Source organism: Dreissena polymorpha, chromosome 1, assembly GCF_020536995.1.
Source record: "Dreissena polymorpha isolate Duluth1 chromosome 1, UMN_Dpol_1.0, whole genome shotgun sequence".
Classification (NCBI taxonomy): Eukaryota; Metazoa; Mollusca; class Bivalvia; order Myida; family Dreissenidae; genus Dreissena; species Dreissena polymorpha.
The window spans coordinates 134,071,195-134,078,445 of NC_068355.1; positions in this window are offsets into that span (position 1 = coordinate 134,071,195).

Below are 7,251 nucleotides of genomic sequence, written 5' to 3' on the forward strand. Positions count from 1 at the left end.
ATGATTTGTGTTTGTAGATTCAGGGCATTATGGCCTCGTTTGGCTCCAGTATTGCACGCGAATCCATATTCATAAAGGACATTGAGTCGAAGTTTATGGAATTCATGTCAGGTACATGGATGTTGTAAATTATATGCAGAAAAGTGAACTTTTTCATCAAAAAGCAAAAACTTCGGATTTTTTTAAAATCTCATGTTGTCCATTGTATCAAATAATATCAGTGTTCCTTTTTTGCAGTATCTTCAAAGTCTTTTAGATAATGTCAAGAAAGCTTAAATAAGGTATACATATAATATTGATTAACCTTTCCTTATTTAAAGGATTTATATTTAAATGTTATGGATAACAGAGAAAAACTATCCTGTAGTCATGCATTAGATTACTTTTATGCCCCCTTTGAAGAAGAGGGGGTATATTGTTTTGCACATGTCGGTTCGTTGGTAGGTTGGTCCGTCCACCAGATGGTTTCCGGATGATAACTCAAGAATGCTTAGGCCTAGGATCATGAAACTTCATAGGTACATTGATCATGACTGGCAGATTACTCCTATTGATTTTCAGGTCACTACGTCAAAGGTCAAGGTCACAGTGACTCGAAATAGTAAAATGGTTTCCGGATGATAACTCAAGAATGCTTAGGCTAGGATCATGAAACTTCATAGGTACATTGATTATGACTGGCAGATGACCCCTATTGATTTTCAGGTCACTAGGTCAAAGGTCAAGGTCACAGTGACTCGAAATAGTAAAATGGTTTCCGGATGATAACTCAAGAATGCTTACGCCTAGGATCATGAAACTTCATAGGTACATTGATCATGACTAACAAATGACCCCTATTGATTTTCAGGTCACTAGGTCAAAGGTCAAAACACAGTGACTCGAAACAGTAAAATGGTTTCCGGATGATAACTCAAGAACGCTTACACCTAGGATCATGAAACTTCATAGGTATATTGATCATGACTGGCAGATGACCCCTATTGATTTTCAGGTCACTTGGTCAAAGGTCAAGGTCACAATGACTCGAAACAGTAAAATGGTTTCAGGATGATAACTCAAGAATGCTTACGCCTAGGATCATGAAACTTCATAGGAACATTGATCATGACTGGCAGATGACCCCTATTGTTTTTCAGGTCACTAGGTCAAAGGTCAAGGTCACAGTGACGCGAAACAGTAAAATGGTTTCCTGATGATAACTGAAGAATGATTATGCCTAGGATCATGAAACTTCATAGGTACATTGATCATGACTGGCAGATGACCCCTATTGATTTTCAGGTCACTAGGTCAAAGGTAAAGGTCACAGTGACAAAAAACATATTCACACAATGGCTGCCACTACAACTGACAGCCCATATGGGGGGCATGCATCTTTTACAAACAGCCCTTGTTATCTTTTATTTTGATTGGTCATGAGATTCTAAAGTTTTGCTAGTCGATATTTTTATAAATATATGACCTCCTGCAAAATTAATTTTGTTTGCTTAATTCGGACCTCAATAAAAAGTTTTTTGTTTTGGATTGCTGCCACATTTCATTTAAAGTAGTTGAAAATGATTCTCATTCAGTACCTTAATATTAGGAGTCTGTACTAGAAAATATTGCCATAACTCATTGATTTTGGAAAGAAAATCAACAATAATGTGTAATACTTACAATATTTGTTGTGAGCGCATGAACATTCTGAATAAATGTGGGATTAAAACTGGAACTAACCTGTGAACAAATGAATGCATGGTAATTGATACTATATTTGCTCATCAAACAAAATTTATGTTATCTGAGAGCATGGAATTTCTTTACTCCCCTTTATTGCATGTCTGCATAAGAAAAATGCATTCTTATATGTGAACTTTCGTTACTGCTGCATCTCTAACATATTCCTTGAGGTGTTAGGTATTTTTTTACTTATCATAACTTCAATTTGCTCATAACAAATGTTTGTGTGCTAAATGTTTGAAGTTTCTTTTGATTATTTATGCTTTTATTTCTCAGTTAATGTATTTATAATAAAAACAAAGTGTGGAAAGGAGTATAAATTAAGGCATTTTTTAAAATTCAATATATTAAGTATTATAAAGCTTTTTAAAAAATGTTTTACATTCATAAAATTCATAGTTTTCCTGACATAATATATAAATTCTAGTATTAAATTAATTATATATGTATGTATATATAATAAACAGTTGTTTATATTGTGATTTCAAGGTGAAGGTCAGATACTGAGTGTGGGGGAGTGGCTGGAGTCACTGGGCTTGAATCAGTACGAGAACAACTTCATAGCAAACGGTTTTGACAACATCGATTTTCTGGTAACAACGAAAACATTAAATAGTAGAAAACATACTGCAAAGTAAATGCTTTAATGAAATGAGCTTCGTTCTGGGAAAATAGAGCTAAAGGCATGTGCGTAAAGTGTCGTCCCAGATTAGTCACTGCAGTCGGCACAGGATAATCAAGGATGACACTTTCCACATATATAGCTTTTTCCTTTTAAAAAGAATTCTCTTCTGAACAAATATCCAGTCAAGGTGGAAATAGTTGTTGCAGATTAGCCTGTGCAGACTTTACTTGCTTATATACATGTAGGAGGACTTTTTATGCACACGCATAATATCCTGTTTTCCCAGATTTTGACTTAAATAATCTGCTGTAAACCTATGGGGTTTTGTGAATCTAAGCTTAAAATTCTTTAATGATAATTGCACTTTAACATTTTCACCCATAAAAAGACTTGTTACACTTTTATGTTGTTCTCCCTAAGATACAAGTTTAAGATTAGGACAATTATTATGCCCCCTTCGAAGAAGAGGGGGTATATTGTTTTGCACATGTCGGTCGGTCCGTCCATCGGTCCGTCCACCAAATGGTTTCCGGATGAAAACTCAAGAACGCTTACGCCTAGGATCATGAAACTTCATAGGTAAATTGATCATGACTGGCAGATGACCCCTATTGATTTTCAGGTCACTAGGTCAAAGGTCAAGTCACAGTGACTGGAACCAGTTAAATTGTTTTCCGGATGATAACGCAAGAACGCTTACGCCTAGGATCATGAAACTTCATAGGTACATTGATCATGACTTGCAGATGACCCCTATTGATTTTCAGGTCACTTGGTCAAAGGTCAAGGTCACAGTGCATTGACACAGTAAAATGGTTCTCCGGATGATAACTCAAGAACACTTACGCCCAGGATCATGAAACTTCATAGGTACATTGATCATGACTCGCAGATGACCCCTATTGATTTTCAGGTCACTAGGTCAAAGGTCAAGGTCACAGTGGCATGAACCAGTAAAATGGTTTCCGGATGATAACTCAAGAACGCTTACGCCAAGGATCATGAAACTTCATAGGTACATTGATCATGACTCGCAGATGACCCCTATTGATTTTCAGGTCACAAGGTCAAAAGTCACGGTGACTTGACACAGTAAAATGGTTTCTGGGATGATAACTAAAGAAAGCTTACGCCTAGGATCATGAAACTTAGTAGGTACATTGATCATGACTCTAGATGACCCCTATTGATTTTCAGGTCAGTAGGTCAAAGGTCAAAGTCACGGTGACTTGACACAGTAAAATTGTTTCCGGATGATTAACTTAAGAAAGCTAACGCCTAGGATCATGAAACCATGACTGGCAGATGACCCCTATTGATTTTCAGGTCACTAGGTCAAAGGTCAAGGTCACAGTGACAAAAAACGTATTCACACAATGGCTGCCACTACAACTGACAGCTCATATGGGGGGCATGCATGTTTTACAAACAGCCCTTGTTTAGCTTAATTTGTGTGGACAGATCTGCTCTTTAAGTGCTTGCAGTCGTTTGCTGAAACTTTCACAGCTCAAGAACCTTCATGTGAAGCTATATAAAGAACCAATTAAAGTTGCAACCAGTTTTGGAACAATGTTGCAATTTTTGCAAGTATTTTGGATAACAAGAAATTTTTTTGGTTTTTAGCTCTACTGGCCGAAGGCCTGAAGAGCTTATGTCATGGCGTGGTTTCCGTCGTCCGTCCGTGCGTGCTTTAGACTTTTTTCTTGTTTACGCGATAAAGTCCTTAGTTTTCATCCGATTCTTTTCAAACTTGTTCAGTGTCTTTATATTAATGAGGACTCGAACCATATTGAAAATGGGTTACATCAGAGTAAAAAGTCCAGAATTATCTCCCCTTGAATTTGAGAAAATCGTGAATTAAGGCTTGTTTAAACAATAAAGTCCACAGTTTTCATCCAAGCATTTCCCAACTTGCACTTGAGTTATAAGTCCAGAATTATCTCCCCTTGAATTTGAGAAAAAAATGAAAATTCAGTTTTTTATGTGATAAAGTCCATAATTTTCATCCAATTCTTTGCAGACTTGCACAGTGTCTTTGTATCAATGAGGACTCAAACCCTTTTTAAAAAGAGCAATATCAAAGCAATAAGTCCAGAATGACTTCCCCTTGAATATGAGACAATTTTGAAATACCGCTTGTTTCGCAATTAATTCCAACAGATTTCATCCAATTATTTCCAAATTTGCACAGTATCTTATATCAATGAGGACTTGAACCCTATTGAATATGAGCAGTATCTGAGAAATAAGTACACAATAATCTGCCCTTGATTTGAGAAAATTCTCCTTGTTTGCGCGATTAAGTACACAGTTTCCATCTTATTCTTTCCAAACTTGCACAGTGTTATAGCATTAGAGCGATTCAGGCCCTCATGGGCCTCTTGTTAGTAAAAGCGTGGCCTCGTAAAGAGGCTAATCAGCGACGATTCTTTGGGCTTTATGGAATTTTTAGCTTTTGTGACCGGTGTTTTGTATGTCTTCCGTCCATCCGTCGTCCACATTTGGTTTGTAAACACACTAGAGGCCACATTTCATGTCCGATCTTCATGAAACTTGGTCAGAAGATTTGTCCCATGATATCTCGATCAAGTTCGAAACTGGGTCATGCGGGTCAAAAACTAGGTCACTAGGTCAAAAAAAAGAAAAAACTTGTAAACACTGTAGAAGTCACATTTCATGCCCAATTTTCATGTAACTTTGTCGAAATGTTTGCCTTAATGATATGTTGGTCAAGTTCAAAAGTGGTTCCTTCCGTTGGGAAAAACATGGCCGCCAGTGGGCGGAGGCAGTTTTCCTTAATAGAGAAACCTTGTAAACACTCTAGAAGTCACAATTTTTGCCCATCATCATGAAAGTTGGTCAAAACATGGTTTTATTAATATCTCGGACGAGTTCGAAAATGGTCCAGATCGGTGAAAAAACATGGCCGCCAGTTGGCGGGTCATTTTTCTCTATATGTATATTGTGAAAACATGTGAACACTCTAGAAGTCACATTTTTGGCCCAATTTTCATGAAATTTGGTCAGAACATTTGTTTCCTTGATATGAGAGTTGAGTTCGAAATGGTTCTGGTCAGTTGAATAACATGGCTGCCGGGGGGGGGGGGGAGCAGTTTTTTCTTATATTTACATAGTAAAAAAGCTTGTGAACACTCTAGAAATCACATTTTTTGCCCAATCAACATGAAACTTGGTACAAAGATTGGTTTTATATATATCACATAATTAATGCGGTAATTATTGCCCTTGGATTTTCCAAATTTTCATTATATTATACAAAATCCTTGTAAACACTCTAGAGGTCACAATTTTGTTTCAGATTTTATGAATCTTGGTCATAATATTTATTTTTGTAAGTAAAGTTTGATGTTTGGTTAGGGGGGGTCAACTCAAAATATAGGTCACCAGGTCAAATCTCACAAAAACAAAAACACTTTATATGCCAGAGTTTTGGTTCAATAATGATGAAACTTGACCAGGATGTTTGTCTGGACAATATCTAGGTCAAGTTTGACGTTTGATAAAATTGAATGAACCAACTCCTCTCAGGTGAGCGAACTAGGGCCATCTTGGCCCTCTTGTTCATTTTAAAGGGGCCTTTTCACACGTTTTGGTAAATTGACACAATTTAAAGAAGTTTTTTTATATTGGAAAATTTTCATTTTAGTTATAATATTTGTGAGGAAACCGTAATACTGAACATTTACCATGCTCTAAAATAGCCTTTATATGCATCTTTTAACGATTTAAAACCTGAAAATTATAAAGCGTTGCAATGCGAAACGATTGAATAATTTGAAGAGTTTTGTTGTTGTGGTTATATTTTGTGAAACTACGAGGATCGCTTATATGAGGTGTAAAATACATCTATCATTGTAACAGGAAGGATGGCCGAGTGGTAAAATGCGCAGACTTTTTACGCGCGGACTGCAGGGGTCATTCGTTCGAGTCCTGCTGAGGCTTACCTTTTTTTTTTCTTGTTTTTTCTTTTATTCTTGATTTTTTACTGGAGTTTTTTAGATGGAATGTTTACATTGATCGATATAAAGCATTTAAGGGGTGTTGCAGCAGTTTATTTAACCGCAGATATATTTATAGCAACACTGATGATGCTATTATCACAACTCAATATTTTTGTTATAAGTATCATCAGAAATGACCGAGTTGGTTCATAATTCAATTGTCAGTGGTTCGATCCCAGGTGGGGTTAACTTTTTTTTTACTTTTTTTTAATTTCTTTAATTTCATTCTTGTTTTATATTGGAGCCCTTTAGTCCTGTTGTTTACATTTATCAATTTAAAGCATTTATCACAAACTTCAAAACATGCCGAAATCTGTGAACAAGTACATGTAAGTTATTAATGATTAAGGTCGAGTTTGATACTGTATGGTATTATATTTATGATTAAATTTTTTTTTTTATTAATGTCTTTTGGTAAGCTGTTTTGATCCCAGTTCAGATTGTACACAATTTCTAATGGTTATGCATATTTCTAACAATCTATGTACCGGTACTTGGGTTTTGCCTAATTGCTGTATTTTGTTAAATTTGACGTAGACGGTAGGGATAGTTAAAACTAAAATCTCTGTTAAAAGTGCGTTGACCCACCTATTTTATTTGTGTTTTTATGATGACAATACGTAGATGAACATATTTGAGCAGTTTCGCAGATTCTATTAGACAGAAAAAATAATAATTATATTTTGTCGTTACAATAGTAAAAAAATGACGTTTTTTGGGGTGACATAAAAATTATAAAAAAAATTATTTCTTAAATTTGACTTGTGTACTCCATTTTATTGGTAGTGTGTGGTTTAATCAAATGTTTTATGATGAACCTTAGCTTATATAATATCTACATGTTGCCGAATTCATTGTTATTAATCATTTTACGCAATT